This window comes from Hyperolius riggenbachi, chromosome 5 (assembly GCF_040937935.1).
Source record: "Hyperolius riggenbachi isolate aHypRig1 chromosome 5, aHypRig1.pri, whole genome shotgun sequence".
Taxonomy (NCBI): domain Eukaryota; kingdom Metazoa; phylum Chordata; class Amphibia; order Anura; family Hyperoliidae; genus Hyperolius; species Hyperolius riggenbachi.
In genome coordinates, this window is record NC_090650.1 from 80,983,294 (window position 1) to 81,007,847 (window position 24,554).

Sequence of the window (24,554 nt, forward strand, 5' to 3'; positions counted from 1 at the left end):
TAGACCCTTCCACAGCAATGAGGTTATCCTGTTGGAAGGGACCTTAGCAACTAGCCATTAAAATGGAGGAAGAGGCGCAGCTGCATCCCTTCCTCTATTTTAATTGCTAGCTGCTCCCAGGTCAACACTTATGTTTGCATGTCAGTTTTTATGGGTCATTTAAAACAAAGGTTAGGGTTGTGCACGGTCCACGCTGCACCCCTTCCTCCATTTCAATGGCTAATTGCCAAAGTCCATTCTGACAGGATGACCTCATCACCATCGCAGTGGTAGGATCTAGAACAAACATCACCTAATGGTGGAACAGACATCCTCCATTAGGTGTTTAGCACCTGTCTCAGCTGTAATGAGCACAGTTGTGCCTTTATAAGGCCCTGCAGCTCTATGCAGATAGTCAGTCAGGTGCAGCTTGGTTCAGTTACTCAACAAACCCAGACAATATAATGATCAGACAGTAAAGCAATGGTAAACAGTATCTAGAAAGTTCATTTAAAGTGAACCTGAAGTGGAAAAAAAAGTATAAGATAATTCTATGTGTAGTATGGATGATAAATATTACATTAGTAACATGGAAATTAGTCTCATATTTTTATTTTCAGTTTAATGGCTTATTTTTTAAGTTTGCATCAGACTGTCACAGTTGTTGTTTAGAAACCCCACTTGGCATTGTAAAACTGAAAGAGAGGTTATGACCCTTTGAACTTATCTCACTGTTTCTCAGCTGTTTTATCCTCTATTTACTTTTCAGGAAACTAGGTTGAATTTGACAAGCTGTTCACAAACTCTTTTGCATAGATAACAGCTCTAGTTTTTTAATTGTCAGCAATGAGTTTGTATGTTATTCCTGTGTCTGTGTGGGTTTCCCCCAGACATTCAGTTTTCCTCTCACATACCAAAAACATACAGATAAGTTCATTGGCGTTCCTCTAAATTGACCCTAGACTACAATACATACATTACACAATACATACATAGACATATGACCATGGTAGGGAGTAGATTGTGAGCCCCTTTGAGGGACAGTTAAGTGACAAGACAAAATACTGTGTAAAGCGCTGCAGAAGATGGCAGCGCCATATAAATACTAAATAATAACAACTCTTGCTGAACTGGAAAAAAAGGGACCTTTACAGAATTTCTTACTAGAGCATACTAGAGCTAGTATTATATGTACAGTATGTATGTTTATCTCATCACATCACATGTCACCTCAGGTACAGTTTAATAAAGATTTGTCATGCACTGGCACTTTATTCCATCGGCTGAATTTGTTTACTGATTCTGTGTCCGCCATGATGTAACTCAGATTCATCACCCTTCTGAAACATCTCATCAACCATGTACAAGAATATAGGGAAGTCAGGCAGATTTGCATCCACTGAGTGAAAGAGCTTGAAGGGGAGTAGTGTCTCTTCAATCTTTATCAATATTTTCTTAAAGTGTACCTGAGAGGAACTACGTGCGTCTATTTGAAAAGGGCTCCTGAAAAAAGGGGCTCTTGGTGTAGCCCATATATACCAAATCCGGCTACAAAAAGGGCGCCTGGTGTAGCCCATATGCCAACTTCGGCTACAAAGGGCACCTGGTGTAGCCGAAAAAGATAGTTTTAGTTTATTTAAAAGGATGCTGTTATAAGCAAAATTTGTTGGGCTATAAAAGGGCTCTAGATATAGCTAAGAAAAGTGATTATTATGACCTAACTGCTCCCTACTCTCACACAGAACCCTCCCCTGATGGTGCCTAACCCTAACCCCATAGGTTGTGCCTAACCGTAAGACCCCCCTCCCCCTATTTGGTGCCTAACCCTAAGACTCCCCAGGTGGTGCCTAACCCTAAGACTCCCCTGGTGGTGCCTAACCCTAGGACCCCCTTGGTGGTGCCTAACCCTAAGACTCCCCTGGTGGTGCCTAACCCTAAGACCCCCCATTTGGTGCCTAACCCTAATACTCCCCAGGTGGTGCCTAACCCTAATACGCCCCAGATGGTGCCTAACACTAAGACCCCCTAGGTGGTGCCTAACCCTAAGACTCCCCTATTTGGTGCCTAACCCTAAGATTCCCCAGGTGGTGCCTAACCCTAAATCCCCCCTGGTGGTGCCTAACGCTAAGACTCCCCTATTTGGTGCCTAACCCTAAGACCCCCCAGGTGGTGCTTAACCCTAAGACCCCCTAGGTGGTGCCTAACCCTAAGACCCCCCCTATTTGGTGCCTAACCCTAATACTCCCCAGGTGGTGCCTAACCCTAAGACCCCCTAGGTGGTGCCTAACCCTAAGACTCCCCAGGTAGTGCCTAACCCTAAGACCCCCCAGGTGGCGCCTAACAATAAGACTTCCCCCCCCCCCGCTTGTGATGCCTAATCCTAACCTCCCCTGCACCCTCAAATCGAAAATCTTGGCTATAAAAGGGTGCCCTTTTGTAGCAGAATAAAAAGCCTTGCAGCCGAAAACCTTGTAGCTGTGTAAAAATATGGGCTACAAAGGGGTGCCCTTTTGTACCCGAATAAAAAGTATGGGCTACAAAAGGGCGCGGCCGACTGTAGCCTATATCAAAACTCGGGAGCCCTTTTCACCACCTTGTAGCCCATATTTGCAGAAATAACATTGATGTCTATGGAGGAGCCCTTTTCATACAGGGCCAGGCAGCTCAGGAGCTCGATTCAACAGATCCCGAACTACGTTTCAGGTTTTATACTTACCTGGGGCTTCCTCCAACCCCCTTGAAGCCGCTCGCTCCCTCGCCATCTCCCCGTGCCACAGCGGGGAGCCGGTGAGGGACTGAGCAGCCTCCACGGGGCTGTAGGAAGCCCAGGTAAGTATATAACCTGAGATGTAGATCATCTCAGGCGTCCTTTACACAATCTCTTGTCTTGTTCTGCTGTGGCTTCTGACTGTCTTGACTGTCTCTCATCAGCAGATTCAGGATGCCTCCTCAAGATGGCGGCCCTGCAGAATGAACTTTCAGATTTTTAATCAGGGTCGGTCACAGGGAGCCATTGGCTACCTGAATCAACCACACTCCTTCTCTGCAGGAGGTTGGTGGCTGCCTCCTACAAAGAATACAGCCTCCCTGCCATACTCAACAATGGCTATAGATAGAAAAATCAAATACAGTAGTAAGAAGAAAAATAGAAAGAGATGGATTATTTTTTGTTTTTGTTTTTAGGGAATAATTAAAAGAATAGAATAATATATTTAAAAATACAGAAATAAGGTAGATCGTGTAGAAAGGGGGGGGGGGAGTACCTAAAAGCTCAGAACAGTAGTGTAATTGGGGATCACCAGAAAAACCCCAACAGCTAATTGGCTAGAGAGAGCGAGGATCAGGGTTAATGGGCTAGGTATGGGGTTAATTAGATGGAATATGGGGCGGAAGGAATGGGAGGAAAACTTTAATAAAAACCTGAAAAATGCCTACCACTTTGCTGTGTCAGTTTCTTTCCCAGCTCCTGTAACCACAGAACATTGATTGACAGTAATCTGTGGTGATAGTAGAGCTGGGGGAGAGACAAACACTTTTATTTACTAACATTTTTAAGAAGGCACATTGTTACAGGTTGTAAGCATTTTTTATAGGAATATTTAGGGAACACATGTGGCCCACTGAGAGCAGCGTTTGCTGAAGCACAAGCGCTTTGTGCACCGTTTTGGTTGCGTTTTGCAGCACGACTTGCAAAGTGTTTACCTACAACTATACAGTGCTTGCGATTTTGCTTTTGTGCTATGAATAAAGTTTTGCCTACATGCTGGGTCCATGAGTGCCGGTTTCTAAAGCGCTGCTTCACCCGCTTGCACAAAAGGTCATCGTTTATTTGCAAGGGGTGGGGCTATGTGCTGGAATCACAGAGAAATAAAACGTCCCAGCAGGTAGAAAAAAGTTAATTCAAACTAGAATCATGGCACACAAAAATCGCTGCAAAATCACTTTTGGAAAGTGATTCAATGGTGATTTTGCAGCGCTCCTATACCTTGCATTGGAGCGCAATCACTCAGTGCTGCAGGATCATCAATTGCAATTTAGTCAAATTGCAATCACTCCTGTGGGCTCACCTGTATGCATTTTCATTGGTAAAGCGCTTTTTTGGAATCGGCCGCAATTATGAAGATCAAAAACTACTGCCAAAATTGCTCTAGTGGTTCCCAGGTAGAGATTAGGGGACATCTGTACACACTTTAACTGGTTCAGGACCATAGGCTATTTTTTATTAGTTTATTAGTGCTCCGCCAGCCAATTACGGCGATCCCCTCTCATAGGCTATGCCTATGAGAGGGATCGCGACCGGAGCCTCTCCAGGGGACAGCCGAGTGACACGGCTGTCCCCAGTACAGCGCTGCCATAGATCATAGCGCAGCACAATGTAAATAGATGGTGGGGATGCGCGTGCGATCCCCTGCAAAACCCCGCCCCAGGACTTCACGCTTTTTGGCGTTAGGGGGTACTGGGGCTGCCATCTTCCTGGCGCCTAGTTGCGTTAGGTGGTTGGGAAGGGGTTAAAAAAGCACCTGAAACTATCATGGATGATCATTTTAAGCAACCTATGTTGATATTGCGGATGAGCCTTTCTATTCCAGTTTTTTCTGTTTAGATAAACAGCTTCAGGAACTCATTGCAATCGCTATGGAAACCACAGAAGACACAAGCCCAGCCACAGAGTAAAGCAATATTGGAAAATGAGCATGGAAAACATGTTGGCGATGAGATGTAATCGTGCCAGAAGTAGAATGTAATTACAATAAAATCCCCTCCAAGTAGAATACCCCGTTAAAAGAGAACTTTTCTTCCTCCTGCTTCTAAATATCACCCTGATGCAGTATTTAAAAAAATTCAGCAAATGGGATGATTGTGGTAAATGTACAGTAGATCCACTTCCAATGTGTTCTTGTTCTGCAGGAGAAAAACAGAAAGAATGGTGTGACACGACTAGTGGTGTAACTATAGCCCCTCCCACTTCTGTAATCACAGGGGTCCCACAACTCTGCTTCCTTCTGCGGAGTAGTGGAGCAGTGGATTTATTACCTGCTCCAGTGATGCATCCTTATTTTCTGTCTATGAAAGCTCCATGAACCTTCATTGTTTTAATATTGACTCTGGTGGCCTTTAAGGCTAAAATGGGAGCCTGCTGTCTGTTACTGGGGTATCAACTGTTATAGGAGTAACAGTTGGTCGAATACCTACGACTAGGGTGACAGTGCTGGAACCGGGACACCGAGGGAGGAACGAGAAAGCTCTATTGGATCCAGAGCCTTCCCTCTCCATAGGTAGGTGTCTACCTTTTTCTTCCCCAAGTCACTTCAGTTCTACGTTAAATTAAACTGAAAGACCTATTTTTAGATAAAAGATAACCCAGAATGATTCATGTATTTTTGGGGGCAGATTTAGGCTTCAAGTAGGCAGGTTGTTGGGTCTCGAAGTCACACTTGCTGATGACTTCCTGTTTTGTACCTTTTTTTCAGCTAGGGTAGAATGCCCCTCTAGCTAGGATGAGAATGTTTTTCTTCGCCCGACTGTTTGTTTTTCGCATCCTACCAATGAAATGTAAATTGATATTTTCTCTTACTCAACATCTGGCTGGTGACCACAGACTTTGTTGATTCAGAAGTAGAGCACTTCAGAAATCCTTTGAATGGGATATCGTCTCAGCCTCTGCAGCGGGGGAAGCGCCTCTGCACTTAGCAGGCACTGATCCCTGTCCAAGCTGTACCTTGGACACTGCAGAGGGGAGACGCACTGTTCCAGCAGCAGCACCTGGACCCCTGCAGCCCAGCCAGTTCCTACAACCAGAACCGATACCACTGAAAATGCCAGCATTCCTGGTAAAGTTCAGAAAAATAACTAAAGAGAACAACAACAACAACAAATAACATTTGTAAAGCGCTTTTCTCCCGTGGGAATCAAAGCGCATAAGCATGGCTCCTACCATCGTGGGACAGAGGAAGAATTTTATAAGTCTGAAAATGCCAGGCTAAACAGGTGGCTTTTCAGTCCGGATTTGAATAGCTCCAGGGATGGTGCTGTCTTTACTGGGTGTGGCAGGGAGTTCCAAAGAGTAGGGGCAGCATGACAGAAGGCTCTATCTCCAGATTTTTTGAGGTGCACTCTGGGAGTGACCAAGTTTATAGAACTTGCTGATCTGTGGTTGTGAGAGGTGTGGTGCAGCTTCAGCAAGTCCTTCATGTATCCAGGGCCCAGATTGTGCAGGGATTTGAATGTCAGCAGTCCAATCTTGAAGAGTATTCTCCATTCTACTTGTAGCCAGTGCAGTGAGCGAAAGATCGGTGTAATGTGACAGTGGCGAGGCTGGTTTGTTAGCAATCTGGCAGCAGCATTCTGCACTAATTGCAGGCGACGCAGGTCCTTTTTGGGGAGGCCAGCATAAAGGGCATTGCAGTAGTCCAGCCGTGATGTGATGAAGGCGTGAACTAGGGTTGGAAGATCCTCTGGGGGAATCAGATGTTTAATCTTTGCAATGTTCTTCAGATGAAAGTAGGAAGATTTAACTACAGATGAAAGTTAAAGAGAAAGTTAAAGTTAAAGAGAAAGTTAAAGAGGACTGCTAACAACCCAGCAGAACATAAAAACAATTATTTGGGATACCCATTTTTATGTTAATTATCCTGGTTTTAGTATCAGAGACCCTCCTTATATCTAAATATTGCTGTATATTGGCATGTACCCCCTCCCTCCCAGCAGTGGCATATATAAGAAGCTATGGGCCCCAGTGCAAGTTTTACGTTGGGGCCACCCAAGCACTCTATACATAACAATGGGTACGGCACACCAAAACCTGCCAAGGACAACCAGAGTCAGAGAGGTGCAAGAAGGGGATGGGAAACAGTGTGTTAATGGTCACTACTATTCAAATCATCTATAGAAGTGAATATTACAAGCATAGGACCAATAAAGAGCTAATATTATGGTTGAGGGTGGGCCCTTCGGGGCCCCTCTAGCCCAAGGGCCCTGATGCGTTACATTTTCCACTGTGGTGGGAATACAGCCTTATGTCAACACTCACCTTGTCATATGGAGTAGCAGTGGCGTACCTAGCGAATTTGACATGATTGCTGATTGTTTACAGCCCCCACCCCCCAAACAATTGTTTTTTTTGATGGGAGGGTTGACAGATTGGGGCATGTCTTTGCAAATTTGGAGGATTTTGGGGGACAAAGAGTCATCAGGATGTGGACGGAGCTAGCCGTTATGAAACTCTGTGCTCTATACAGTGCTGTAGAAGTTGTAAGTGCTATATAAATACACAATAATAATATGGTAGGACATTAGACTATAACTATGGTATGATTACATTGTGAGCTCCTCTGAGCACAGTCAGAAAAGAGGGACATACGAAAGAGGGGGATGCATAGGAAGGAGGGAAGGGGATAAAGAGGTAGAGGCACAAGACAGAGAGCCTGGTGAGAAAGGGGAAATGGCAGGAAGACCTCTCACCAGGATTGCAGACATCACCAGTGCTGTTTGGCAGGGACATGCTGTTAAAAGAAGCTACTAAAATCTGAAAAGAGGAAATGGTCATGGGGAAGAAAACAGGGTGGGAGGGGGAGCTGGGAAAAGAGATAAGATTACCTGCAATCCAGCTCATCTAAATTGCCTGGAGCTTGCTGTCAGCACCTGTATCACTGGCTTCTGCAACAGCAGACTGCCCTGCATTATGAATATATTACTCTGATGAGGATAAATAATCAGTAGTCTTGGGCAATCTGGTATTACAGCAGCCAGTGCACATGGCTACTAACGACAGGCAACTTCTGAATCACTAAACACATCCTGCCACCTGTCCCTGCTATTGTCCCAGCTGCAACACAGCAATTATTGTCTCTACTCACCCTGCTGCTCTGCACATTCACTCACTGCAGGCTGTGTGTAGAGAGCGAGGAGACACATTGCCCACAGGACAGGAAGGGGGAGGGGTGCTACATCTAGTGCAGAAAGTAGTACAGTTCCTTGCACTGCCTGTTGCTATTTTACCAAATATTGCCCAAACTATGAAAGAAGGTCCCAGGTGGAAGAACACAGTGACTGAGCACCCAAGCGGCACCCCTAGCCATGGCTACACCTGCAGCCTTATGGTAGGAATGCCACAGTGGAGTAGGGTAGAGTTTTACTTTAAAGAGAAGCCGAGGTGGGATTGAAGAATGCTATTAGGGCACAGAGGCTGGTTCTGCATACTAATGTAACCTGTTTTGAATCTTATTCTTGCCCGACTGAGAGTAATCCACCAGATACTGACGTAAATGCAAATATCAAGAATTTATTCGTGACTTTAACAAATGGTCATTGGTCAACTGGTAAGTGTTCAACCAAAGGTAATAACCAAAGGTAATAACTCACAATGGGTACCATTCATAAAGCATTTCCGCATGCAGAAATGCTTAAAACAGCTGACTTTACCGCACAAGTAGCAAATTCTGCATTCATAAAGGCTCCTTCCGCATGAAAAGCTGACATTACCGAGCAGAGCGATAAATCACCGCCTTGTGCGGTGATTGTTGTAAAAAATGTTAATTCATAAAGATTACCGCAAGTGGTATGAGGTCGGTAAGTACCGCTCCCTTGGATGTAGCGATACCAATGTTAAGTGAATGGAGACACACAGACCTCCCAGGCAGCTGCAGCAGAGCGGAACACTGAGAAACGTATCAACTCGGCAGCTTCCGTGTCTCTGCAAGCCTACCGCCTGCCTAGTTTGGGAAATCTCCGCACTGCGGTGTTTTCCCGCACTGATTCTTCATACCGACAGCACTTTCATGAATGACAGCATATATATATATATATATATATATATATATATATATATATATATATATATATATATATATTCCTTCACATTACATATCTATCAGTTAAATCTTCTTTTCTTCACAGCTGTTGCGCCGGGGAAAGCTGAGGAATAAAGTTCAGGTTACTTATACATACAAGTAAGTGATCTACAACAGTTCAATCTACATGTAACTACAACAGTTACATTCATTAACTATTACTTAAAGCAGGGCTGCCGTCAGAAATTTTGGGGCCGCTTACACATCATCAGGCCTGGGCCCCCCCTCCCTGGGCCCACCCACTGGTTGCTGTGCCCTCCCACTAGCCACCCCACCCCGTGTCTGTGCACCAACTGCGCTGCTGCGAAAAATGTGCATGGCTCCGACACTGAAGAAAGCGGCATGCACAGTGTGATGTGGCAAAAAGTGGGCGTGACCATGGCATGTTGTGGGTGGGGCCAAATACTTGCAAACTACAGGTAGTCCCCGGTTAACAATTGAGATAGGGACTTGTAGGTCCGTTCTTATCCTTTATCCGTTCTCTTTTGTCCCCCTCTTTTCTTCCTGTTCCTCTTTTGTCCCCCTCTGTCTCACCATATCCCTCTCACTTCAGGTGTGCTTTATAGCAAACCATTGCTTAACTACTTAACGACCACGTCACGCCGATGGGCATGACCCTGGCAGCAGCTCCAGGACCGCCTAACGCATCAAGTCCTGGAGCTGCAGTTTAGCAGGGAACGCACGCACATGCGATTGTTCCCTGCCGGTTCACGGAGCTCCGTTGTGTGATCAGCCTGCTAGCCGTGATCGCGGATTGCAGACTGTTAAGAGCTGAAAGGGGAAAGAATTCCCCTTTGTTTACATTTGTACAGTGCTGCAAACTGAAGTGAGAGAAATATAGAGGCTGCCATATTTATTTCCTTTTAAACAATACTAGTTGCCTGGCAACCCTGCTGATCTATTTGGCATATATATTAGAGGCAGAGGATCAGCAGAACTGCCAGGAAACTGATATTGCTTAAAAGGAAATAAATATGAACAAAAGGACATCCGAGGCGAAAAAATCACGCAGTTTTATTTTATATTTAAATCAACTTTTTAAGATTTTACTGTTTCATGGCCTTTTCTCAATGCCACATTAATTGAAGTGTGCCAGGGCTAAAATATATGAACTATTGACCTTTTTAACTCTTTCCTGCTCTTAGAAGCCATTTACTGCCACAAAAAGTGTTTTATGGCTGCAATTCCCTATCAGTGAGGGTTACGCTAGAGTCCGACCTGGTCCCGACCCGGACAGGAACTGCCACTTACATACCTGAATTTTAACTTTTTCAGGCAGAGAAAGAAAAAAAGGAACAAAGCCTAGTTATTTGTGTACTAGGCACTGTACATACACACGTCTATCTCATCATGTCACATGTCACCTCGTGAGTCCTTTAAGGCATTATTTTTAGGCCGGAACTTGTAAACTGTTTGTTTTGGAAAAAGTTTACTCCTCCGGCTTTCGCTGGATTTTCTGATGTTTCTTTGTCTGGATCATAAAGTGTCAGTTTTACAACACATTTCAGTGATGTATAAACAGGCAAACAAAGGAACTCTTCCATATGGACATTTCCACTGCCAGCTCCAAATATAAGTTTATTATTCCTCTTACTTTCCCGAGCAGAGCGGGGAGGGGCTGGATCTGGGCCCGGGGCACCGCGGCTCATATTTAATAAACAATAAAGAGCTGCAATGCTCAAAACGGCATATTTTCATGAAATTACCAGGGTATAAAAATAAATGACTAGAAAGCGATATTGTGCTAATGCTTGTTTTTTTATAAGGTTCATATTTAAAGAAAAAAAAACCTGTACTAGGTTTTTCTCTACACAGCGGGATTGTGTCTAAAATGCTTCAGAAATATTTGTAGCGATTAAACTCTTGTCTTGCAGGAAAGGATCCTGAGTGCAGCTCCCTGCAGGGACGAAAACTGACAATAACAATCTTAAAGTGGACCTGAACTCTCGCACAGGACAGAAGGAAAACATAGAGAAATGCACCCTGTATGTATTTAGAGAGTTTAGCCTCTCTAATTCCCCCTTACCTGTCACTAATCACAACTGTAATTTGATTTCTCAGCTGTGTCAGCTGGCTGCCTCAGCAGAGCAGCTAATATGTAAGCACAGGATGTGTCTGCTTCCATGAATGCAGGAAGTTGACATACTGCAGATCTATTGCAGGATTTGTATCAGCTGTAACATAGAAATGTTTTTCTGTAAAGGTTATTATGCTGTTGTGTATCTTTTAGAGCAGAGAGGATGTTCTGCGTTCAGGTCTGCTTTAAAGGATACCCGACGTGACATAATGAGATAGACATGGATATGTACGGTGCCTAGCACACAAATAGCTATGCTGAGTTCCTTTTTTTTCTTTCTCTGCCTGAAAAAGTTAAATATCAGGTATGTAAGTGGCTGACTCAGTCCTGACTCAGACAGGAAGTGACTACAGTGTGACCCTCACTGATAAGAATTTCCAACTATAAAGAACTTTCCTAGCAGAAAATGGCTTCTAAGAGCAAGAAAGGGATAAAAAGGGGAATTTCTTATCAGTGAGGGTCACACTGTAGTCACTTCCTGTCTGAGTCAGGACTGAGTCAGCCACTTACATACCTGATATTTCACTTTTTCAGTCAGAGAAAGAAAAATAAGGAACACAGCATAGTTATTTGTGTTCTTGGCACTGTACATACACATGTCTATCTCATCATGTCACATGTCACTTCGGGTATCCTTTAAAGTGTACCCATAGCAAAAAAAAAAAAGTACCCCAAATGTGTACTCACCTCAACAGAGGGAAGCCTCTAGATAGCCCTTGTTGACGGCTCGCACCTGCGCAGTAGCACAGACCTGATCAGGCTCAGCCTTTTCCTGTAAAGCCTGAGCTGGTCTGTGCTACTGGGCAGGCACAGTGCAGCTGCACTCCTTTACGTATAGGAGTTGTGCAGTGCCAGGGGTTTCCAGCATCCAGGAGGGGTCTGGAGGAGGATGTGGAAAGTCTCGGAGGATCCCTCTACCGAAGTATCTAACTTTTTCCTTTACAAAAAATTACAGGTTTGCTTTGAAGGAGCACTATTGAAAAAAAATAGAACATTTAGAATACACATACAGCTAAGAATTGCATTTATCCCAGAGTAACATGCATTGTAAAAATACTTTTCTCTTATGTTGCTGTCACTTACCGTAGGTAGTAAAAATGTGACAGATTTGACAGGTTTTGGACAAGTCCATCTCCTCATGGGACATATTCGTTACAAAGCAAGGTGTCCCCCCAGTATAAGCAGTCCCCCCCTTCCTCAGTAGGTAGCCAAAGGTGTGCCCTAGTATGGGCAGTGCTCCCCAAGATAGCCCAGTATAGGTAGCCCCCCATATGTAGCCAAAGTTGGCAATCTTCAGATCCCTCTTACATCAGGTGTCCTTTAGTAATTTTTGACGTTAGTAATCAGTTAAATATGTTGGTTTTGGATTATTTAAGTTCTTAGTTGCCTATTAAGTTTTTTGTTTAATTATTATTTTTATAGTACTTATAAGTAGTAGTCAGGGGGATTTGTGATCGAACCGTAGCCTAAAGTAACAATAGTCTTGAGAGCAGTTTTAGTGCCTGTGATCTGTGGCTGTGATGTCCACAGTATGTAATGTGACTAATTCACTTTAATGACGTTGGCTTCTGGAAAATGCGTGGAGCGCTGATAGGTTACATTCTCTGAGGTTCTCATCAGCATCTGGTATTAATCTGATCGTGCAGCACGTACGTGAATCTTCCGTATGAGCAGATCAGAACGCTGCACAGTCATTGTGTTTCTCGAGCTGTCCTAATAACTGCATCAATTCCCCGAACTTCAGCTTATGAAAGAATTTCGCTGAGCTGTGCTTGATGCATAACTTGGGCTTCCTTGTGAACTCAACAAACCTGAGTCCTGAGTCATGCGTTCTTAGAGGAATAGAGGAGTAATACAATCTGACAGTCTATATCCTATAATTCTCACTGTACACAGTATTACAGTATTATAATATTGCTAAAGCCTGAGTTCAGGTTCTATTTATATAATGGCATCTGTTAGAAAAAAAAAAAGTGTATTTACAAACGTTAGTGTATTTTCTGCAAAAATGCCTAGGTAGGGGTCACACTTTTTGAAATCCCAGGCGTTATGCCGCAATGCAAAACACATACGAAAACGCAAGTAAGGGCTGGGACCCACTAGGGCGTTTTTGGCAGCGTTTTGGGATTGCCCACTGGTGGGTTCAACCCCAATTAGATATCTAATTGGGGTTGAACCCACCAGTGGGATGGCGATTAGGGTTAATCGCAATCGCAAGACATGCAGCATTTTGTGCGTTCAATGCTGTGTATAGTAGCTCTGCAAAATTGGTTTGAAAAGCAATAGGGGGGGGGGGGGGGGTTTGAGTGTTTTTAAATGTAAATAAAGTGATTTATACTTACCCGGTGTCCCAATATCCGACTTCCGTCCGTAGCCTCATGCTCTAGCAAAAGAGGCCACAGGTGCTTCTCTGATTGGTCCTAGAGCAAAACCTGTGACCTCTTCCTTTAGGGGCGGGGCTATGGATGGAGGCCAGACATCCGGACACCTGGTGAGTATAATAAAGTTTATTTAAAACAAAAAACAAACAAAAAATCCCCACCTGAATTGCTACTTGGAAGCAATGTACAGATTACGTGAGGAAACACAAACTTAATCACCCTAGGAATTGCTGCACTCAGCACTGTTGCAATTTTAAAGTGGGCTGCAGCCCTAATGGTTTCTTATGGAGCTGCTGTGTTTTCAGGAGCCATCTGCGATTCTCTATAGTGTTAAAAAAGGTACAACCTGGATTACTTTTTGCAAAACACATGTATGTGATTCCTCACTGAAATTAAAAAAAAACAAACAAAAAACAAACGCCTCCATTCAATGGCAAACCACATATCATGCGGAAAAGCACTTGCACAGAATCGTCTGTGTTTCCCGCAGACACAAGTGTGATTCCTTCCTTAGTTTTTTGGTGTACATGGAAAGAGAAGCATGGTGCCCCAGATTTACCTGCAGGAGGCTATATGCACAGGTGTTCTTGGTGGAGCAGAGTGTTCTGTACACACAGACAGGCACCCAGTATAACAAGTTACACATCTCTACTGAAGAAAAACATGCAGATATTAAATCATACACAACCATCAGGAAATGCAGCTTATATAGAACAGAGAGGAACACAAAGTGAATACAGAAAAAAACACTACCATAGAGATAATCACTTCATTTTACAGACAGTGACATCTTGTGGTTGATTTACTATACTGCAGTTTAGAGTAATTCTGTTGATACTGCCAACAGTTCTGATGTCCTAAACTCCACCAAATACACAAATTCACAAATCTTGTTATGAATGAAGGTTTGTGGGTTTCCCATTGAATTGCGCACGTCTGCTGGCGGTCACTGTTCCCTCTGGTGGACTGCGCTACCCTTCCTTTACTTGGCGTGCCTACACTCTCCATTCTGGAGCCGAAGGAGCATGTAGAGCTGGATGGGTGGGCTAGATGGGCAGTCCAGTGTAGCCTGCCCATCCAGCTCTCTATGCTCGGGGATGGTGACATCACTGCGCCTCCAGGATTATGAGCACGGTTACACACACTTGTGACAGCTGCCGATGCCTCTCAGCACACTGGTGCTTCTAGGCTCACGACTAATGTGCCTAGTGCTACATTCAGCCCTAAGACTGGCAGTGCGCAAGCACTCTTGTGGAATTATGCGCAATTACTTTGTTGTAAAGGCAGATGTACTAATTTTAGTACAAAGAAAGTGTAATTTAAAGGGTGTTATGGAATAAATGGGCATATATACAGAAGTTCAGTAAAGTTGCAGTGAGCAGTAAGTGCACAGCAATGCTACCATTACTTACACTAACAAGATGTGTGCATTGCGCAATCAGCGCAACCTGTGTAGCCTAGGTTGTGTGAGCATTGCTTGGATAATGCATTTTGCACTACTTGCATTACTTAAACAACGCTCATGTTAGGCTGGTGACAGGGGAAGCACTAATTGTGCAATGGCTTCTGTGTGAGAATAGCGACAGGTTAGGTGACACTAGCATTCAGGGTTCTGTGCGAGAATAGGGTAAGGTTGGGTTGCATTTTCTGACAATAATAGGTCTAAAGTGGACCTGAACTCTTGCACAGGACAAAAGGAAAGCGTAGAGAAATGCACCCTGTATGTATTTAGAGAGTTTAGCCTGTCCAATTTCCCCTTAATTGTGTCTAATCACAAGTTGTAATTTGATCTCTCCCCATGTCAGCTTACTTCCGCTGCAGATAAGCGGAATTGAAAGCACAGGATGTTAACAATATATCTGCTTCCATGAAAGCAGGAAGTAGATACACTGGAGACTTATTTTAGGACTAGTGACCTTAGCCCGTTTAAAAACGGGCTAGGTCTGTCTCCGCGCGCCTGCAGAGTGCATCCCTCAACCACGCGAGCATTCGCCGCGCTTGATCCACAGCTACCCCCAGCACACTGTCAGGAGTGGAGGGGAAGAGCTTCATCCACAGCTACCCCCAGCACACTGCCAGGAGTGGAGGGGAAGAGCTTCATCCACAGCTACCCCCAGCACACTGTCAGGAGTGGAGGGGAAGAGCTTCATCCACAGCTACCCCCAGCACACTGCCAGGAGTGGAGGGGAAGAGCTTCATCCACAGCTACCCCCAGCACACTGCCAGGAGTGGAGGGGAAGAGCTTCATCCACAGCTACCCCCCAGCACACTGTCAGGAGTGGAGGGTAAGAGCTTCATCCACAGCTACCCCCAGCACACTGTCAGGAGTGGAGGGGAAGAGCTTCATCCACAGCTACCCCCAGCACACTGTCAGGAGTGGAGGGGAAGAGCTTCATCCACAGCTACCCCCAGCACACTGTCCGGAGTGGAGGGGAAGAGCTTCATCCACAGCTTCCCCCAGCACACTGTCCGGAGTGGAGGGGAAGTGCTTCATCCACAGCTACCCCCAGTATACTGTCAGGAGTGGAAGGGAAGAGCTTCATCCACTGCTGACCCCCAGCACACTGTCAGGAGTGGAAGGGAAGAGCTTCCTCCACAGCTACCCCCAGCACACTGCCAGGAGTGGAGGAGAAGTGCTTTATCCACAGCTACCCCCAGCACACTGCCAGGAGTGGAGGGGAAGAGCTTCATCCACAGCTACCCCCAGCACACTGCCAGGAGTGGAGGGAAAGAGCTTCCTCCACAGCTACCCCCAGCACACTGCCAGGAGTGGAGGAGAAGTGCTTTATCCACAGCTACCCCCAGCACACTGTCCGGAGTGGAGGGGAAGAGCTTCATCCACAGCTACCCCCAGTATACTGTCAGGAGTGGAAGGGAAGAGCTTCATCTACAGCTACCCCCATCACACATAGGAGTGGAGGAGAAGAGCTTCATCCACTGCTGACCCCCAGCACACTGTCAGGAGTGGAGGGGAAGAGCTTCCTCCACAGCTACCCCCAGCACACTGTCAGGAGTGGAGGGGAAGAGCTTCATCCACAGCTACCCCCAGCACACTGTCAGGAGTGGAGGGGAAGAGCTTCATCCACAGCTACCCCCAGCACACTGTCAGGAGTGGAGGGGAAGAGCTTCATCCACAGCTACCCCCAGCACACTGTCAGGAGTGGAGGGGAAGAGCTTCATCCACTGCTGACCCCCAGCACACTGTCAGGAGTGGAGGGGAAGAGCTTCCTCCACAGCTACCCCCAGCACACTGTCAGGAGTGGAAGGGAAGAGCTTCATCCACAGCTACCCCCAGCACACTGTCAGGAGTGGAGGGGGAGAGCTTCATCCACAGCTTCCCCCAGCACACTGTCAGGAGTGGAGGGGAAGAGCTTCATCCACTGCTGACCCCCAGCACACTGTCAGGAGTGGAGGGGAAGAGCTTCCTCCACAGCTACCCCCAGCACACTGTCAGGAGTGGAAGGGAAGAGCTTCATCCACAGCTACCCCCAGCACACTGCCAGGAGTGGAGGGGAAGAGCTTCATCCACAGCTACCCCCCAGCACACTGTCAGGAGTGGAGGGGAAGTGCTTCATCCACAGCTTCCCCCAACACACTGTCAGGAGTGGAAGGGAAGAGCTTCATCCACAGCTACCCCCAGCACACTGTCAGGAGTGGAAGGGAAGCTTCTATCGCTGGGCTGCTAGTGATTATATAGGAATATCAGAGGCAGCAGCGTGCAGCTCACACACTCACAGCAGCTGCTTATTGAATCCAGACCTGAGGGGCAGTGTTGCAATGCGGCGACCCCCAGGGTGCTGTACATGTGTGACCCATTGAAGTGGGCTGCGCCAGCCAAGCGATCAGGCGGAGAGGGGAGCAGCACAGTGCAGCTGTGGCCGGGAAAACTTCATCCAGGACATCTCCATCTGCTGAGAAAGGTAAATAATCCCATGTAGTGAGAGGGGATGTGGGGAGGACAGTGTGATGTGGGGAGGACAGTGTGATATGTCGCCTGGCTGTGCAGTTTCAGGTGACACCTTTCTGCTGAGGACCTGTATCAGTGACAACAAGCCTCTGAAGTCTTTTCACGTTGTAATAATGTAGCTATCATCCTGTCCCTCCATAGGAAGGAGGTATAAATAGCCCCTGTACTTTTTGTTGGCATCTTCCAGCTGCAGTGACATAGGTGAGTGAAAAATATACCTTTTTGGGCAGGTGAAGATTATTAACAATATTGTGCTGCAGCTCTTGTTATAGCCACAGACATGAAATAAAAGTATTTGCAAGTGAGTCATTTTCCCACATACTTTTGACTTGAAGGGTAACAACTTTGCAGAAGCTATTTTTTTTGTAGTCTGAACCCTTCTAAGCTGGGATACACTGTAACCACTTCAGGTTCCGGGGTTTTTAGGTTCCTGACAATTTTGGCATATCAGTGGTGTCGCTTTTGACACAGCAATAACTTTGTATTACCTATGTGATCAAAATGATACATATACTGTTTCTTTAGGTAATTTTTTCAAGTATTATTTAATTTCACAGGCAATTTGAGGAAAACTAGGTGTAAAGGCAAAAATGACACATTTTTGCATGTTTTCCCTTCCTAACTTTTACATGACAAGTGCTACAGTTTTAAAACCCCTCAAAATACATTACTTGGCTCATCTCAGTTAAATTGATACCATATATGCCATAGGCCATCACTAGTTGGGAATGTAACGTACCATTATCGCCAGCCTGTGCGTCTGTAGTGATTGTATGTGATCGCTAGTGTGTACAGTTTGAGGACCTCAGTGTTGTATAGATGCAATGCTAGGCAACTCATTTCCATGCATCCATACAGCTTTGGGCCCCTGAGCTCTTGCCATAGTGATTGCATTCGATTGAAATGGGAGGCAACCAGTACAGGTGTCCACGAATCTAAAACCACGATCGCGGTGGCGGCTGCCTTCAGTACTGGACGTAAGTCTTACATCCGGGAACCTGTAATGTAGCTAATTTGGATGTGAGACATACGTCCAGGAACCAAAAGTGGTTAATGCACCCACTAACGGTACAATTTTCATTGAAGCATCACCCAAGCCATCAGATAAATGTGATTCGATTGGCAGTAAAGAAACCTCAGCGATAACCCAAAGCAACTATTCTAATGGTGATCATTTGACGACAATTTAGTTGATCGGAAAAAAATGTTTTTATAATTGGTTGTGATGGGTAGGATTTGTATGTTGATGGTGAAATAATAGATGTGACATTTTATTTTTGATCACATTTATCTGTTTGCTCAAATTATTATTATTTCTTTATAAAGCGCCAACATATTCCTTAGTGCTGTACAAAGTAGGAAAAACAAACAAGGGATACATAATGATACAGACAATGATATACATCAAATGTGGACACTGGTACAAAATACAGAACTGGTGATTACAATAGCAGATGTAACACGATGAATAAAATGTATAACAGAGTGCAAGCTATTAGATGAATAACATTCCAAGACACAAAACGGTGAGAGAGCCCTGCCCTTGCAAGTTTAGAATCTAAAGATTCTTTTTGGAAATTTTACCATTAGTGAACACCTTAAAGGGAACCTTAACCGTGGAGCAAAAAAAGTTTCACTCATCTCGGGATTTCCCAAGCCTCCTGCAGCCGTCCTGTGCCCGCGCAGCTCCTCCAGTGTCCTCCGGTCCCCCGCCGCGGCTTAGTTTTCGGCCGGCTGCCAGTCGTCCTCCAGCCACGCATCCTATTCTTCCGCATTCCCCGCCGTAAAGCGCGTCATGTGCAGGTTTTACGCCTGCGCATGACGCGCTTTACGGCGGGGAATGCGGAAGAATAGGACGGCAGTCACCCAAAAACCGAAACTAAGACTCGGCGGGGGACCGGAGGACACTGGAGAAGCTGCGCGGGCACAGGACGGCTGCAGGAGGCTTGGGAAAGCCCGAGGTAAGTGAAAAATTTTTTTTTTTTGCTCCACGTTTAAGGTTACCTTTAAACGTGATGTTCGACTACAATTCAGTTGATCAGAATTTGTTTTTAATACTTGGTTGTGGTGGATAGGAAGTACAGATTGGTTAGTTGATGGTGAAATACTACATTTATTACTACATTTTATTTCTGATTGCATTTATCTGATTGCTTGGTTGAATCTTTGCTGAAAATTGTACCATCAGTGGACAACTGTACGGTACCCAAAGAAGACACCATAATAATAATAATTGAACAATCTTAGCGAATCTATGCAGTAGAAGTATAACCTGAGTGAATATACTTTAGGCAGTCTCTCGTATTGCTTATTGAATCATCGATTGGCTCCTGTGAAGGGAACACGAGGTGAGAGGGATATGGAGGCTGACATGTTTATTTACTTTTAAATAATTCACATTGCCTGGCTGTCCTGCTGATCCTCTGCCTCTAATACTTTAATGCCTCTTTCACGGTGGGACGTTGCGTTTGATGCAATGTTAAAGTCACACAACGTGCCGCTAATGCAGCGCATGTAGGTTATGATATTGGACGTTATTTTGCACTGCGTTATGTGTCTCTTGGTGCGCCGTTTTTGTCGCATACTGATGGAACAAAACGGCGCATGCGTTACATTTAAAAAAAAAAAAAAAAACCTAACTGAGCATGTGCAACACACAATGCAGCAAATGTATTGCTAAACGCACAGCATGCTTCACTTTCTAAATATTGCTACACGTTACACACAATGCAATGTATGCACTGTGAATGTCGCACAGACTTTGTATTGCTGTGCGTTAGTCTGCGTTATTTTTTATAACGTGCGACTTTAACGTCCCACTGTGAAAGAGGCCTTAAGGGAACCTAAACTGAGAGGGATATGGATGTTTCTTGTTAAACAATACCAGCTGCCCGGTATCCTGCTGATCTCTTTGGCTGCAGTAGTGGCTGAATCACACACCTGAAACAAGCATGCAGCTAATCCAGTCTGACTTCAGTCAGAGCACCTGATCTGCATGCTTGTTTTGGGGCTGTGGCTAAAAGTATTAGAGACACAGGATCAGCAGGAAAGTCAGGCAACTGGTATTATTTTAAAATCCATATCTTTCTCAGTTTAGGTTCCCTTTAAAGTGAACCCGAGGTGTGAGTTATATAGAGGGTGCCATATTTATTTCCTTTTAAAGAGACACGGAAGCGAAAAAAAGGTACTTATCCGTTAGCCGGGTGCATCCTCTAGGTGGCGACAAAACTCCACCAGAGTTACATCTTTCCCTACTATCCATGTCGGCCTGGAGGGGGAATAGTAATTAGCGCCACCTGCCGGATGCGCCCGGCTAACGGATAAGTACCCGAAAAAAAATATGATATAATGAATTGGTTGTGTACTATGAATAATTACTAGAAGATTAGCAGCAAAGAAAATATTCTCATATTTTTATTTTCAGGTATATAGTGTTTTTTCTAACATTGCATCATTGTCTAATATGTGCAGATTACACAACACTCAGCATTCAAAATTATTCTTTCAGAGCAGTCTGTGAACTAATGACCTCTCCTCTGGCAGATAAAAAGAAAACTGTTCACTTACAGTTGAGATAATAAAAGTCAGAAAACAGCCCTCTCCACGACTTTGAAAGTCGTAGAGATAATGGCTTTTTTGTATAGAGATAACAACTGGAGTTTCTTAACTCTTCCTGTACTGGAAAGAATTAGACTGATGTATCTGATCGTAATGTTTTATTTCTTAGCTGTACTACACATACAAATCATAATATCATAGTTTTTTTTTCCACTTCAGTGTCTCTTTAAGCAATCCCGGTTGCCTGCTTTGCTGTTGATCCTCTGTCTCCAATACTTTTAGCAATAGCCCTTGAACAAGCATGCAGATCAGATGTCTATGACACATCTGACAAGATTAGCTGCATGTTTGTTTCAGGTGTGTGATTTAGACCCCATTGGCTGGAAAGATCAGCAGGACTCCCAGGCAAGCGATATGGTTTAAAAGGAAATAAATAGGGCAGCTTCCATAGATCTCACACCTTGGATTTCTTTTAAAGAAAACCTGTAACATCAAAAAGTTCCCCTGGGGGTACTCACCTCGGGAGGGGGCAGGCGCGGAGCTAGGGGGGGTCGGGGTAGGACAAGTGCCCCGGGGCGCCTGGTCCCCAAGGGCGCCCTCCGCCTGGCTGAGCTGCGGGGTTTTTTTAAATTTTTTTTTATTTTTTTTGAGGGGAGGGGAGCAGCGCAGAGAAGAGGGAGAGCTGTGCGGACGGTGGGGAAGGGGGGCCATATCCCTCCTCCTTCCCTCACCTTAGGTGCTCTCTCCCTCCCTCGCTGTCCCCTCCAATGTCCGGGTGGCTCTTGGCTGGCAGCGGCGGGCGGAACTCACCTCCGTCTCGCTCCAGCGCCGGGCGGAAGTTCGGGTGCGCAGCCGCTGCTCTGGTCTGGACCAAACCAGAGTAGTGGCAGATCCATCCGGCGCTGCGACGAGACGGAGGTAAGTTCCGCCCGCCGCTGCCAGCCACCCGGACATTGGAGGGGACAGCGAGGAAGGGAGAGCAGCTCTTCTCTGCGCTGCTCCCCTCCTGCTGGGGAGGGGGACACCTGACCTGGCTACCTACTCTGGGCACATATACCCCTGCCTACATATACTGGACATATATCCCTGGCTACCTACTCTGGGCACATATACCCCTGGCTACCTACTCTGGGCACATATACCCCTGCCTACATATACTGGACATATATCCCTGGCTACCTACTCTGGGCACATATACCCCTGGCTACCTACTCTGGGCACATATACCCCTGGCTACCTACTCTGGGCACATATACCCCTGGCTACCTACTCTGGGCACATATACCCCTGGCTACCTACTCTGGGCACATATACCCCTGGCTACCTACTCTGGGCACATATACCCCTGGCTACCTACTCTGGGCACATATACCCCTGGCTACCTACTCTGGGCACATATACCCCTGGCTACCTACTCTGGGCACATATACCCCTGGCTACCTACTCTGGGCACATATACCCCTGCCTACATATACTGGGCATATACCCCTGGCTACCTACTCTGGGCACATATACCCCTGGCTACCTACTCTGGGCACATATACCCCTGGCTACCTACTCTTGGCACATATACCCCTGCCTACATATACTGGGCATATACCCCTGGCTACCTACTCTGGGCACATATACCCCTGGCTACCTACTCTGGGCACATATACCCCTGGCTACCTACTCTGGGCACATATACCCCTGGCTACCTACTCTGGGCACATATACCCCTGGCTACCTACTCTGGGCACATATACCCCTGGCTACCTACTCTGGGCACATATACCCCTGGCTACCTACTCTGGGCACATATACCCCTGCCTACATATACTGGGCATATACCCCTGGCTACCTACTCTGGGCACATATACCCCTGGCTACCTACTCTGGGCACATATACCCCTGGCTACCTACTCTGGGCACATATACCCCTGGCTACCTACTCTGGGCACATATACCCCTGGCTACCTACTCTTGGCACATATACCCCTGCCTACATATACTGTGCATATACCCCTGGCTACCTACTCTGGGCACATATACCCCTGGCGACCTACTCTGGGCACATATTCCCCTGGCTACCTACTCTGGGCACATACCCCTGTCTACCTACTCTGGGCACATATACCCCTGCCTACATATACTGGGCATATACCCCTGGCTACCTACTCTGGGCACATATACCCCTGCCTACATATACTGGGCACATATACCCCTAACTACATATACTGGGTACATATACCCCTGGCTACATATACTGGGCATATATACCCCTGGCTACATATACTGGGCATATATACCCCTGGCTACATATACTGGGCACATATACCTCTGGCTACATATACTGGGGACACATACCCCTGCCTACATATACTGGGCACATATACCCCTGACTACCTGTTCTGTGGACATCTCTACCCCTGGCTACCTGTTCTGGGGACATCTATACTGCTGGCCACCTATTCTGGGGACACCTATAGACCTGGGGCTACCTATTTTTGGGGAAGCACTGCTGTCAGATTGAGTGTATTTTGGGGAACTGCTGCCAGGTGAGAGGTGTCTACCATATTAAGGGGGCATTCTGCCTATTTATGTGAAATGCTGTCTATTTATGTGCCTCATGACTGCTGAATTTGTCTTGTTGGGGGCCTCATGGTTACTGAATTTGTCTTGTTGGGGGCCTCATGATTTGTTGGGGGCCTCAAGATCGCTGAATTTGTCTTGTTAGGGGCCTCATGATTGCTGAATTTGTCTTGTTAGGGGCCTCATGATTGCTGAATTTGTCTTGTTGGGGGCCTCAGGATTGCTAAATTTGTCTTGTTGGGGGCCTCATGATTGCTGAGTTGGTCATGTTGGGGGCCTCATGTTTACTCATGATTGCGGAATTTGTCTTGATGGGGGGGGGGGGGCTCATGATTGCTGAATTTGTCTTGGAACTTGCTGGAAGGTACATACTGAGGGAGGGTGGGTGAGCGTGAGCCTGCTAACCTCCATGTACATTTAAAGGGGCGTGACCAAATGTGGAGCACCCATAACCACGCCCACATTTGGTCACGACCCTTCACCTTAGGGGGGCGCATTAATAGTCTTTGTCCCCGGGCGCTGAAAACCCTAGCTACGCCTCTGGGAGGGGGAAGCCTCAGGGTCCTCCGTCCCTAAAGGCTCATACACACATCAGACCATAGTCTTTGGAAAATGAAAGCTCACAGACCAATTTTACCACCCTTCATGTAGTAGGAGAGCCATACCTACACAGTCTATTCTATTGAGCTGAACTCCTCATCAGATAGAAATCTTAGCAAGATGCTGCACACAAAGATGCTGCACACATGCAACAGATCAGTAACTGCAAAAGATCTGTTCCTGCAAAAGATCTGTTCCTGCAAAAGATCCGTTCCTGCAAAAGATCCGTTCCTGCAAAAGATCCGTTCCTGCAAAAGATCCGTTCCTGCAAAATGCATTCATAGTCTATGATATCTGCAGATCCTCATACACACCTTGTTTAACAGACATTCATCTGCAGATCAGATCCACCAGGATGAATCTTCAGATGAATGTCTGTTAAACAAGGTGTGGTTCTGCAGATATCATAGACTATGAATGCATTTTGCAGGAATAGATTTTTGGCAGGAACAGATCTTTTGCAGATACTGATCTGTTGCATGTGTGCAGCATCTTGCAAATATTTCTATCTGATGGGGAGTTCAGCTCAATAGAATAGACTGTGTAGGCATGGCTCTCATACTACATGAAAG

At 45.8% G+C, this 24,554-nt stretch overlaps 1 protein-coding gene and 1 long non-coding RNA gene across 5 annotated transcripts in view; one reads left to right on the forward strand and one right to left on the reverse strand.

Annotated features, from left to right (window-relative positions):
- Positions 1-4,697: 4,697 nt before the first annotated feature.
- Positions 4,698-5,120, reverse strand: LOC137519651 (uncharacterized). Its single transcript, XR_011021064.1, has 2 exons — positions 5,014-5,120; positions 4,698-4,881 (listed from the first exon to the last, which is right to left on the reverse strand). It is a non-coding gene; the product is annotated as an uncharacterized lncRNA (long non-coding RNA).
- Positions 5,043-24,554, forward strand: part of WDR86 (WD repeat domain 86) — a 126,409-nt gene continuing 106,897 nt past the window's right edge. Inside the window, exons 1-3 of one of the 4 annotated variants that reach the window (XM_068238618.1) lie at positions 5,043-5,255; positions 8,875-8,927; positions 10,703-10,813. The gene's annotated coding sequence lies outside the window, so the exon portion shown is untranslated. Of the gene's footprint in view, positions 5,256-8,874; positions 8,928-10,702; positions 10,814-16,952; positions 17,207-17,427; positions 17,455-24,554 lie in introns of those variants that run through there. The other 3 variants (XM_068238619.1, XM_068238620.1, XM_068238622.1) reach the window with 3 other exon arrangements.